Source organism: Gopherus evgoodei, chromosome 4 (genome assembly GCF_007399415.2).
Source record: "Gopherus evgoodei ecotype Sinaloan lineage chromosome 4, rGopEvg1_v1.p, whole genome shotgun sequence".
In the NCBI taxonomy this organism is placed as follows: Eukaryota; Metazoa; Chordata; order Testudines; family Testudinidae; genus Gopherus; species Gopherus evgoodei.
Genome location: NC_044325.1, coordinates 117,685,072 through 117,699,043, shown reverse-complemented (window position 1 = coordinate 117,699,043; position 13,972 = coordinate 117,685,072).

The window sequence follows — 13,972 nt, the reverse complement described above, 5'->3', positions numbered from 1 at the left end:
TAGAGTGGCCTCAGGGCTGCTGTAAGCGACCAACCCCAAGGGGTTGTTATGCCAGATGGGAATTGTGGGAACTACTCTCCTTCAGGTTTTCCTCTCTAGAAGTGGGCTGTGTTAAGTTATGGCAAGTATATATGAGCAGAACCATGATGGTGGATAGGGGAAAAAATTAGAGGGAAACTTCCCCCTTCCCTCATGCATTTGTACTCTTCCCCTGCTGAGCTTCTAAAATGTGGGTCCATTTCTCTGAGAGAACCCCTCTCCAACCAACATGGCTCAGGGCTCTGCTAAACCCCTGGCCAAGAGGAAATCATGACTCCTTTATGTTGCCAAGCTTTCCAGCCTCAGAGCCTACTGCAGCCCCTATTGCATTCATAAGCTGAATCTATCCCCTTATTGTTGATTGCATTGTTGTTGTAGATCATGTAGCCATTATTTGAGAGCATATCTACCTGTGATCCAGCTTGCTGCCATGCTTCATGTGGGGGTTTGCTTATGACACTGTATTTAGAAGCTGCAGCCCCAAAACAAGCTTGCTGTGGCATGTCTAAAGTGGCTTTAGTTTTGTAGAGTACAGAGTGGACGTAAGAATAGGTTCCATGGGAGTCTGCCTTGCATACATAGCAATTCCATGACTGAATAATGCATGACCAGGACTGCCTCCTCTTTCTTTGTGGGGCGTACTCAGAAGAAAAATCTTCAGTGCTTTATATTTTAATTACCCCCGAGTGCAGCCTCAGTGCTTGATTTTCAGTTAAGGCTCTTAAGAAGAAAGTTGCTGTCTTAGCTCTGGTCTACACTACAAAGTTAGGTTGATGTAACACAGCTTACGTCCACTTAACTCCGTAAGCGTCTACACTAAAATGTAGCTCCCACTGATGTAACACCCCCTACACCAACTTAATAACTCCACTTCTGCAAGAGGCGTAGCACTTTGTGTTGACCTAACTACATCAACTTCTGTCAGTGTGGACACTGCGATGCTTACACTGACTGTTGTTGCCTTTCCAAAACCATCCCACAATGCCCCACACTGACAGTTAAATGGGTGCAAGCGCTCCTGGCGAGGACACGCGCCACCAGCACAAGGCACAAGGTAGTGTGGACATGCAAAAACGATTTAATTACTGTGGTATCTGTACATCAATGTAACTTAGGTCAACTTACTTTCCTGGTGTAGACTTGCCCTTACTCAGAAATGGGGAGCTTAATTAAGCAACACTTCTAAGTCATGTCGGGCAGCATTTTTTTTCTAGACAATGACAGCATGTTACAGGGAATGGTTCTGAGCCCAAAGGTGGCGTGGGGGGGGGGCTTTGATCACCTGTGAAGTGTAATCAGGGCACTGAACTGAATGTCTCATTGCAGCTGTGGAACACAGGAAAATGAATACATAAGATTTAATGAAACCATCATAGTAGTGTCACTATGGGTGTGACACTCCTGAGAGATGATCAGAGTGCTCCAGTTATGTGCAGAGTTCTAAGCCATTTTCTGAGTCCCAGTGTGTCATGCAGTTTGGACATGAAAAGTTTACCAGTGATTTAGGAACATGGCTAATATAAAGAGATATTTCTAGACATTTGCATCAGTCCCTTGTGATAGTGGATGCACGACCTGCAGCCGTTTGGTTCTCTATTACACAGGATATTTATAATGGGTCAGTTTGGCTAGGTTGGCATGTCTAGTTGGCACAGTTTGTGGAGTCCCCCAAGTGCTCATTGGACTTGCTGTTTGTGTTCTGCGCAGAACCCTAGCAATGCCTTTGGATCCTCATGGGCTGTAGGCAGCTGCTGTATTAGGTGAGCCAAAAGGGAGCCTCCTCCTTGGCCAGAAGAGGTTGTGTTGAGCCTGTTTCAGCTGGAAGTCCTTCTCTGCAGAGATTACATTTTCCTCCCTGTCTTGAAGCTTCCTCAGTGCCTGGTCCAACACTGGCTTCATCTGCCAGTTGGCATCAGACATTAGAGGAGCTGTAAGAATCCCCTATCTCCCACTTATTGAATAGCTGGACTGATCATGTGTATCCTGCATGTTAATGCAGCCAAGACTTGTGCCAGGACCACTGGATTCATTCATATAATAGTCCTTGTCTGGAAGGGGCCAATGCTTTTGATGGAAAGGGCCAGAGGCAAGTATATGTCACCATGAGATTCATAATTTGGCCTCCCCTTTCAGTGCTGCCTATAAGTAGTGAAAACTCTTTCCAATGTGTACATGCATGCCTGCTTGTGCACGTGTTGCAACTTTCTGAAGTAACTGAGATTTTCTCAACTTAGGCTGTGTCTAGACTATGGAAACTATACTGGTATAATTATGTCTGCATAATCCTGTAGTGTAGACACAGCCTACACCAAGGGAAAGGATTTTTCCATCAGTGTAGGACCACCACCTCCCTGCATGGAAGCATTCTTCCCTCAACCTAGCTTTGTTGAACCTGGAGGTTAGGCTGGCCTAGTTTTGTCACTTAGGGCTTGTCTACATTACCGCGCAGGGGCTATCTAAAATACGCAACTTCAGCTACGTAAATAGTGAAGTTGAAGTCGATGTACTTAGATCTACTTACTGTGGTGTCTTTGCTGCTGTAAGTCAACAGCTGGTGCTCCCATTGACTCCGCTTGCACTTCTCGTTCTGGTGAAGTACTGGAGTTGACGGGAGAGCGCTTAGCTGTTGACATGATAAACCAACCCCCACTGGCTCAATTGCTGCCCGCTGATCCAGTGGGTAGTGTAGACAAGCCTTAAGGGTTATGGTTTTTTACGTCCCTGCCTGATATAGCTATATCAATCTAAGTTTTAAGTGTTGACCAAGCCCAAGCATCAATCTGTTCCTCCCATCCACCTTAAATCTACACAAGATCAACTGGCCGGTGTAGCCAGGGGAAAAAGAAGTGGTGGCACCCCAGCCATCCCAGATTTCCCCTCAATCCCATGTTTCTGACATTCTACCCTCCTTCCTGCTTGCATGCTCCCCTTCCCAGACTCCAGCGAGGCCTGCTCTGCACACAGTTGTACTGGTATAACTACTTCAGCTAGGCGTGTGATTATATATTTCAATAGTTAAATCAACTCCTATGTGGAGCTGAGCCTAAGGCCTTGTCCTCACTAGAATACTATACAGCTATTCCCATGGAAGTCAGGGAAATGAGCTCTACTGATATAAGACCATTTATATCAGTATAACTGCATCCACAGAGGAGGGAGGCGTTGTACCATTTTAACTATGCTGTGAAAGTCAACAACAGTACAACTTTCTAGTCTGGACAAGACCATAGACTAAAAAAGCTCCATGTTTGAGCAACACAGAGAAGTGAAACTGATAATCTGTGCAGTGGTGGCTCTGCACTGCAGGGACCTTGTCCATTCCACTTTTCCCCTCTGTTCACATGTGGGAAGTAAAGATTTGGAAAAACTGCCAATGTGCTGTACCAGTGCACTTCTAACCCTGGCTTTATCCTGCAGGCTGTTGCCTGATCTATTGATTAGTTATTGATTAGGTTATTAGTTTGGTTTCCCCGATTAACACACTGTAATTTGGTCAGTTCTTGTCCCAAGATCAGGCCCAGTATAGTCAGGCTTCCTGAGCCTCGTGGTGACATGTCTGTAGCGGAAGCTTATGCACCCATTGACTCTAGGGCAGGGAGAATCCTGTCCATTAAAATTAAGAATGGAAGAACACGAGGGCCGGAGAGTATACAGTAGCCAAATGCTACTGTTCCAATACCAGATTGCTGGGTAACTCTAAAAGATGGCACAACTTTCTCCTCAAGGCTATTCCCCTTCCCCACCCAATTATTCCACCTTTAAACTCCGGGCATCTTAATTTCTGCTGTATCATATCAGATCAACCTCCTTTTTGGCTCATTATGTTCCATACACACAATAGCCATGAATTGTGCCAGATCATTGTTAGAATGATGGGAAAGTTACAAGCCAAAGCAGGAAAGAGCAGGGAACGGCAGCTGAGTACCAAACACCTGCAATACCTCCAGACAAGCCCATCCTCTGCCCTGTACACATGAAGGACTGGCCCTGTAACAAGGGACAGAAGGAATCCTGGGAGGCTGTTTACACCGTGTGCTCAGCTCTGAATAGCTTGGCTGGGATCTTAGGAAAAAAATAGATAGGAGTGTTTTATAGTCACAGCTGTGGTGACCAGGTGTAAACTAAGAGATGAACAAATAAGGAAATAATAAACTAAGGCTGATGAACCCTTTCTAGCAGTGTTATGGCAAGGCATGAGCCACCTTTGCCCTGAGTCCTGAAATCTAACTTGTCTCAGTTGCCTGTGGCTCCACAGGGCTGTTATGCTAGGTGTGGACTGCTGAGGTGCAGCATCAGCTGTACTCCCTTTCCTCCAGCCATGAACTCTGTGCCATCTACACAGAAGGGGGCTGATGCACTGCTACAGTGGGGTCTATGCTGCCTGATAGATTTCTCCCTTCACCTTCTCTCAGCTGGGGGGATTCTCCTCTGGCTGATGAAGCAGGATTTATGGCAGTGGAGTGGCACAGCTCCCCTACAGTGCTGGAGGGTCTGGAACTTTGAGAGGCTCAGCCTTGTAAATCACCCCCACCCCAGTATGCATCTCAATTTCCTTTAGTACTGCATGTCTCCTACAAACTCGATCAGACTCTGCTCTACAGAGTTAAATAATACAGCTCCAGAGAAGAACAGCCACAGAGAGAGGGGTAGGCAAGGGAGCAAAGAGATCTCTGTAGATAAGACTGGAACAATAGGTGGGGAGTTGATAAGGCAGAACAGTGGAGGAGGGAGGTGGTTCCTGTTGGCAGGAGCTGCCGCAAAGTGATGACAGTGTGTGACAGGACAGAGGGCAGACTGGTGCCAAACGAGTAGACTCAGCAAGGGAGGAGAACAATGAGGTGTTGAGGCTGGAGACAAAGTGCTAAGCATTTACATCACACCACTTGCCAGCATAACCAAAAAGAGGTAAATACAGCAGCTCCAGATACGTCAATGGTCTGGGGGGTTTGCAGGTAATTTTTCATACAAATCCTCTCCCCGTGGCCCTCCAAAAGCATTGGGTGGTGGTGGTTGCTTTTTTTTCCCTTTTCCTGTTTCACCAGCGAGGGAAGAAGAAAAGAAGGAGAATGGAGGTGGGGATGAAGGGAGAATGGAGAGAAAGTGGTGACAGGAGAAGCACTGAGATATAACTAATCTTTAAAAAGTTTCAGAGTAGCAGCCATGTTAGTCTGTATCTGCAAAAAGAACAGGAGTACTTGTGTTACCTTAGAGACTAGCGCATTTATTTGACCATAAGCTTTCATGGGCTACAGCCCACTTCATCGGATGCATGCAGTGGAAAATACAGTAGGAAGATAGATAGATAGATATATACAGAGAACATGAAACAATGGGTGTTACCATACACACTATAAGGAGAGTGATCAGTTAAGGTGAGCTATTAGCAGCAGGAGAGAAAAAGAACTGTTTGTAGTGGTAATAAAAATGTCTCATTTCCAGCAATTGACAAGGAGATGTGAGGAAAGTCTTTAAAAGTAGCCATTGCCCCCCAGTTGCTAGCCAGAGTTTCTCAGGGTTCTGGAATGTTCAAAGCTGATGTTTTTGTCTCAGCCCAGTGTAGCAGTAGGGGCCAGAAACAGGGTTAGAATCTGGATTTGCAATCCCAAAGGCTAGGGAGCAAACACAAAGGCGCATGCTGTATTTAAACTTATAGAATGTTGCTATTATTGCTTGTATTGTGTAGAACTTATCATAGATTCATAGATTCATAGACTTAGGTCAAAAGGGACCATTATGGTCATCTAGTTTGACCTCCTGCACAATGCAGGCCACAGAATCTCACCCACCCACTCCTGGAACAAACCCCTAAGCTATGTCTGAGGCCTTGGCTACAGTCACACATTACAGCGCTGCAACTGGGGTGTGAAAAAACACCCCCCTGAGCGCTGCAAGATACAGCGCTGTAAAGCGTTAGTGTAATCAGGGCGGCAGCGCTGGGAGCGCGGCTCCCAGCGCTGCACGCTACACCCGTAAGGGATGTGGTTTACATGTAGTGCTGGGAGAGCTCTCTCCCAGTGCTGCCGCTCTGACTACACTCACACTTCAAAGCACTGCCGCGGCAGCGCTCCCGCAGCGCTGCCAGGGCAGCGCTTTGAAATTCCAAATGTAGCCATACCCTGAGTTATTGAAGTCCTCAAATCGTGGTTTAAAGACATCAAGGTGCAGAGAATCCTCCAGCAAGTGACCCGTGCCCCACGCTGCAGAGGAAGGCGAAAAACCTCCAGGGCCTCTGCCAATCTTCCCTGGAGGGAAATTCCTTCCTGACCCCAAATATGGCAACCCTGAGCATGTGGGCAAGATTCACCAGCCAACACCCAGGAAAGAATTCTCTGTAGTAACTCAGATCCCACCCCATCTAACATCCCGTCACAGACCATTGGGCATATTTACCTGCTAATAATCACAGATGAATTAATTGCCAAAATTAGGCTATCCCATCATACCATCCCCTCCATAAACTTATCAAACTTAGTCTTGAAGCCAGATATGTCTTTTGCCCCCACTACTTCCCTTGGCAGGCTGTTCCAGAACTTCACTCCTCTAATAGTTAGAAACCTTTGTCTAATTTCAAGTCTAAACTTCGTAGTGTCCAGTTTATATCCATTTGTTCTTGTGTCCACATTGGTACTAAGCTTAAATAATTCCTCTCCCTCCCTGATATTTAGCCCTCTCATATATTTATAAAGAGCAATCATATCTTCCTTCAGCCTTCTTTTGGTTAGGCTAAACAAGCCAAGCTCTTTGAGTCTCCTTTCATAAGACAGTTTTCCATTCCTCGGATCATCCTAGTAGCCCTTCTCTGTACCTGTTCCAGTTTGAATTCATCCTTCTTAAACATGGGAGACCAGAACTGCACACAGTATTCCAGATGAAGTCTCACCAGTGCCTTGTATAATGGTACTAACACCTCCTTATCTTTACTGGAACTACCTCGCCTAATGCATCCTAAAACCGTATTAGCTTTTTTTAATGGCCATATCACATTGGTGGCTCATAGTCATCCTATGATCAACGAATACTCCAAGATCCTTCTCCTCCTCTGTTACTTCCCACTGATGTGTCCCCAATTTATAACCAAAATTCTTGTTATTAATCCCTAAATGCATGACCTTGCACTTTTCACTATTAAATTTCATCCTATTAGTATTACTCCAGTTTACAAGGTCATCCAGATCTTCCTGTATTGTATCCTGGTCCTTCTCTCTGTTAGCAATACCTCCCAGCTTTGTGTCATCCGCAAACTTTATTAGCACATTCCCACTTTTTGTGCCAAGGTCAGTAATAAAAAGATTAAATAAGATTGGTCCCAAAACTGATCCCTGAGGAACTTCACTAGTAACCACCTTCCAGCCTGACAGTTCACCTTTCAGTACAACCCGTTGTAGTCTCCCTTTTAACCAGTTCCTTATCCACCTTTCAGTTTTCATATTGATCCACATCGTTTCCAATTTAACTAATAATTCCCCATGTGGAACTGTATCAAATGCCTTACTGAAATTAGATCCACTGTGTTTCCTTTGGCTAAAAAATCTGTTACCTTCTCAAAGAAGGAGATCAGATTGGTTTGGCACGATCTACCTTTTGTAAAACCATGTTGTATTTTGTCCCAATTACCATTGACCTCAACGTCCTTAACTACATTCTCCTTCAAAAATTTTTCCAAGACCTTACATACTACAGATGTCAAACTAACAGGCCTATAGTTACTCGGATCACTTTTTTTCCCTTTCTTAAAAATAGGAACTATGTTAGCAATTCTCGAGTAGTACGGTACAACCCCTGAGTTTACTGATTCATTACAAATTCTTGCTAATGGGCTTGCAATTTCATGTGCCAGTTCCTTTAATATTCTTGGATGAAGGTTATTTGGGCCCTCTGATTTCGTCCCATTAAGCTGTTCAAGTTTGGCTTCTGCCTTGGATGTGGTAATATCTACCTCCATATCCTCATTCCCATTTGTCATCCTATCATTATCCCTAAGTTCCTCATTAGTCTAATTAAAGACTGAGGCAAAGTATTTGTTTAGATATTGGGCCATGCCTAGATTATCCTTAACCTCCACTCCATCCTCAGTGTGTAGCGGTCCCACCTCTTCTTTCTTTGTTTTCTTCTTATTTATATGACTATAGAACCTTTTACTATTGGTTTTAATTCCCTTTGCAAGGTCCAACTCTAAATGGCTTTTGGCCTTTCTCACTTTATCCCTACATGTTCTGACCTCAATAAAGTAGCTTTCCTTGCTGATCCCTCCCATCTTCCACTCCTTGTAGGTTTTCTGCTTTTTCTTAATCACCTCTCTAAGATGCTTGCTCATCCAGCTTCATCTACAACGACTGCCTATGAATTTTTTCCCCTTTCTTGGGATGCAGGCTTCTGATAGTTTCTGCAGCTTTGACTTGAAGTAATTCCAGGCCTTCTCCGACTTTAGATCCACAGGTTCTTCAGTCTAATCCACTTCCCTAAGTAATTTCCTTAATTCTTTAAAGTTAGCCCTTTTGAAATAAAAAACCCTAGTCACAGATCTATTTTTGTTTATCCTTCCATCTAGTTTGAACTGAATTAGCTCATGATCACTCAAACCAAGGTTGTCCCCTACAACCATTTCTTCTATGAGGTCCTCACTACTCACCAAACCAAATCTAAAATGGCATCCCCTCTTGTTGGTACTTCAACTACTTGGTGAAGGAATCCATCAGCTATTGCACCTAGGAAAATCTGAGCCCTATTATTATTATTAACTAGCACTTGTCCTCCAGCCTATATCTGGGAAGTTAAAGTCTCCCATGATCACACAATTCCCATTAATGTTTACTTCATTAAAAACATTAAAGAGGTCTCTATCCATATCCAGATCAGATCTTGGCTATCTGTAGCACACCCCAAGCACTTTCTTTCCCAATGTGATTTTTGCCCTGGCAGACTCTGTCTTATCCATTCCGTCACTTCTTATTTCTTTACAGTTAACCTCATCATTGACATAAAATGCTACTGCACCACCTTTGCCTTTATTTCTGTCTTTCCTAAACAGCATCAGTCAGGGCAACTACACCTATATTTCCCTTGAGTTTACACACTTTAGGCTCCCAGCTCCTCAGCCCTCACCTCTCTTGAGCAGAGACCTGCATCTATCTCCCTCTTGACACGGGGTTTTTCTAGGTTGCACAATTCCCTGCCTACACTGTGATATACCCAGCAAGCCAGACTGCCTAAACAGGCCAGTGTCTGCACTCTGCCTTCTCTTCGGAGGCTTATCAACAGCATATTTACCAGCTGTTGTAAGTTACCACATAGTCCTTTCTATGCAAGCACATTTATTCTTAAGGTGAAAGCATTACAGGGAAAACATATATATATATATAAGACAAACCTACACACATGCTAAAAGAGCTTACCAGCGATCACCTAAACTCCAGCCTAGGGCTGCAGTCGGTGTCAGTCCTTTCAACCCTTCCCTATGGATTGTAGTCTTCCCTTGGACAGAGGGCCTGTCCATTTGCTGGATCAGAAAAAGGGCTATGAGTCAGTTTAAACTCAGGCTATTTATCCAAAAGTATTTTCTTTGTCTGTTGGTCCCCCGAGAATCCAGTCTGAACCAGTAGGTCTGAGCGTCTGCAGGTGGCAGCATCTCTCTGGAGGTGTTACAGCCTGAGTGAATCTGCCTAATTGCTCCCCTGCTGTTCTTAGTTCCTGCAGGAGCGGTGATCACCCTCTCCCCTGGAATTACATACAATCCCCGGCCCACAATGATACTTCAATGTAACACAGTCAGCTTTCCCAAATATACTGCAGGAAATTGCCATATCTGTTGCAGTCAGGGCCTCATTGTGCTAGGCATGGTACATGGCATTAAAAGATGGGTTCTGCCCCAAAACTCATAATCTAAGCATGTGACAAGCGATCAAGCAAAGAAGCCAAACAAACAAAAATGAGGGCAGGTAACTGGAGTGACTGGCATAATAAGTGAGAGTCTCAGGGCACACCAACTGACTCGTGGGGCATAACCTACTTGTGATCTCTACTGCGTTCACTTAACCGCTTCTGGAGATCTTGTTGCAACATTGTGACCTCTGTGGTTGAGTTCAGGGCTGGTGCTACCATTAAGGTGAATTAGGCGGTTGCCTGGGGCGCCAAGATTTGGGGGCACCAAAAAGCAGTGCCCCCAATTTTTTTTTTTTTTACAGTGGGTCCTCCCCGAGCACGCGGTCGCTGCTCCACTTGTCCCGCCTCCCAGGCTTGCAGCACCAATCAGCTGTTTGGCGCCGCAAGCCTGGGAGGAGAATTAGAGTGGGGGCAGCGTGCTCGGGGAGGACGCAGAGCAGAGGTGAGCTAGAGTGGGGAGGTGCTGCATGGCTCCCCGGGCCGGGGGGGTGGGGAGCTGCCACGGGGGTGCCTCAGGACGAGGGGGGGAGCTGCCACAGGGCACCCCACCCCAGCTCACCTCTGCTCTGCCTCCTCCCTGAGCACGCTGCCCCCGCTCTAATTCTCTTGCCTCCCAGGCTTGCTGTGCCAAACAGCTGTTTGACACCGCAAGCCTGGGAGGAGAATTAGAGCAGGGGCAGTGTCTTCAGGGAGGACGTGGAGCAGAGGTGAGCTGGGGTGGGGAGATGCTGCACGGCTCCCCGGGGAGGGGGGAGCTGCCACGGGGGCAGGGTACCTCAGGGCGGAGGGGAGGGGAGCTGCTGCAGGACTGGCAGGGGGGCGCAAGGTGGAAGTTTCGCCTAGGGCAAGAAACTTCCATTCACCAGCCCTGGTTGAGTTCATTAGCTGAGATGGTTGAAAAATGAAGTTTGTTATAAAAAGAAGATCCTGTATTATTACCAGAAACACATGGACTTAACACACTCTTTAAAATACATTGCTCTTACTGAATTCTAAAACATAAACCTGCAAAAGGCTAGCGCTCTAAGACATGAGTGATAATAAACCACTCTGCTAATCTCTAAACTGTTGGATTGGTCTAAAGGAGGCCCTGATTTTAAACATGTAACACCTTTCCAACAGCGAGATGCCAAGAGCCTATTGATTTGGAAGCATTAGATGTTGTCTGTGCCTTCTCAGTAGTTGGTGCTTTCAGGTTTTTGTATAATGTGACATGTGAAAAGAAAATGTATGAGACTTCATCATTGTTTGTTGAACTGTCAGGCACCATGCAAAATTTGGCTCTACTTTAAATTGTCCATCTTTAACTAAAATTCTAGTGGCTTTTATCTGTTCAATTTTGGTCCAGTGGACCCATGTTATGTGAAATACAGTGGTTGCTAGTAAAAAAATCAACATTTGCCAAGTTACAAAACAGTGGTAGCTATGATTCAGCTGTTTTCCCTGTACTATTAATAGGAAATAGCTGTGAAGTCTCTGATACTAGTATGTGGTAAATACTGGTAACCCCCATTGAGTGAAACAAACACATAAAAACGGCCATACTGGATCAGACCAATGGTCCATCTAGCCCAGTAGCCTGTCTTCTGACAGTGGCTGCCAGGTGCCCCAGAGGGAATGAACAGAACAGGAATCATAAAGCGATCCATTCCCTGTTGCCAATTCCCAGCTTCTGGCAAACAGTGGCTAGGGACAGCATCCTGGCCTATCCTGACTAATAGCCATTGATGGACTTATCCTCCATGAACTTATCTACTTCTTTTTTTGAACACTGTTGTAGTCTTGGCCTTCACAACATCCTCTGGCAAAGAGTTCCACAGGCTGACTGTGCATTGTGTAAAGAAAAGAGAGAGTAACTTCTAGTAACTTGTCCACATCAGAGGTTTAATTCAGTGATTGCTACCTGCCTAATGAACATAGGCCCAGATCCTCAAAAGTATTTAGGCTTTTAATTTATATTAGTTCTGAGCCTAAATATTTTTGACAATCTGGGCCTTTAGCTCAAAACAGTGGAGCCACGTGCTGTTTAGATCAAGAGCGGGGGAGGATTGTCTCTGGTTCATTCCCCATTGAATGATCCCGACAGCAGCTTGTTACATTCAATTTATAAAAGAACGGGAGTACTTGTGGCACCTTAGAGACTAACAAATTTATTTGAGCATAAGTTTTTGTGGGCTACAGCCCATTTCATCAGATGCATAGAATGGAACAATTTATAGTTGTTACATTATATATCTGCCCTCCAGCTGACTGCTTCAGCAGTGATTTGTCTTTGGTTCCCAGTTTTTTTCATGGAGAATTGGGGGCAGGAGAGAGGAAAGAGAGACTGAGTGAGTCATTGATACATGTAACCGCTCCTCTGCTTGTGCTAGCTATGTCATCAGCTCTTGCACAAGAAATGCAGAACTCTTGAGTTCAGGTGTTGGCAGAGAAAGAGCTGATTATTCCCTTTTTTTACTCACATGACTTGTTAACTATTTGACATCTAAAATGGTTATGTATCAGTATAGGGCTAGATTTGTGCCTCCACAAATTTGCACCAAGCTCTACTGACCCAGGAACATACCAGGGAAGGAGCAGTGGCTCAGGGATACAACTCCCACCCTTGGCTAGTTTTATTTCTGGCCAATAGAAGCAGAAAAATTACCCCCTCCTACTCCTCCTACCTGGTGCTTTGGGCCTGTAAAGTTGAAATGCCTCTCAATTCCCACCTGCCCTGGAAGAGTATAAATGAGCACACAGCAACCCTTAACCCTCTATGCCCAGACTCCAAGTCTGGGGAGCCTGTGCAGAGGTATGAGGAGCTTTCTTATTCCCCTGCCTGGGTGCACACTCTGAACCACAGTTTAGCCCTTAGAGCATTTTAGTTGCCTTTTAAGATGAACCTGTGGAGCAGCAGTGAGGTTGCTGCAGCCCTGAGCCAGGCCTGAAACGACTCATATCCATCATTATTGGCTTCAGGAGAGGAAAGCGAAGGCGTCTGTGCAGCTGGGTTACTCTGCACCACTGAGCACAAACTCACATGCTCTCAGAGGCTGGGCTGCTCACAGACCATAGAGCACTGACTGGGCTTTGCTGGGAGCAATGGAGACAATACAGCTGTGATTGCAGAAAAGAAACAGAGGTGGAGAAAGGTTCAGCTTCATGGTGGGAAGTGGGCAGGGACCAGGGCTTCATCCACTGCTCTCCCCAATCACGTCAGTGCACAAGTATCCAGCAACCACAAGCCCAGCCTGAACGAGCGCTAACAGTGGTACCCTTCACTCAGGAAAGGGCTGTGCTGGAACTTGAAGGGCTATTACAGGAGTCGGCAACCTTTCAGAAGTGGTGTGCCGAGTCTTCATTTATTCACTCTAATTTAAGGTTTCGCACGCCGGCAATACACGTCAATGTTTTTAGAAGGTCTCTTTCTATAAGTCTATAATATATAAACAAACTGTTGTTGTATGTAAAGTAAATAAGGTTTTCAAAATGTTTAAGAAGCTTCATTTAAAATTAAATTAAAATGTAGAGCCCCCTGGACTGGGTGGCCAGGACCCAGGCAGTGTGAGTGCCACTTAAAATCAGCTTCTGTGCCACCTTCGGCACGCGTGTCATAGGTTGCCTACCCCTGGGCTATTATAATAGAATCTCAGAGTTATGAACACCTTGGGACAAAGGTAGTTCGTAACTCTGAAATGTTCATAACTCTGAACAAAACATGATGGTGGTTCTTTCAAAAGTTTACAACAGAACATTGACTTACTACAGCACAAGAAGAAGAACTCCAAATGGACTCCTCCTGAGGGTCAAAATGACAGTCTGGACCTCTACATTGAATGCTTCTGCCGATGTGCACAGGCAGAAATTGTGGAAAAACAACATCGCTTGCCTCATAACCTAAGTCATGCAGAACGCAATGCCATCCACAGCCTCAGAAACCACCCTGACATTATCATCAAAGAGGCTGATAAAGGAGGTGCTGTTGTCATCATGAACAGGTCTGACTACCAAAAGGAGGCCACCAGACAACTCCCCAATACCAAATTCTACAGGCCACTTCCCTCAGATCCCA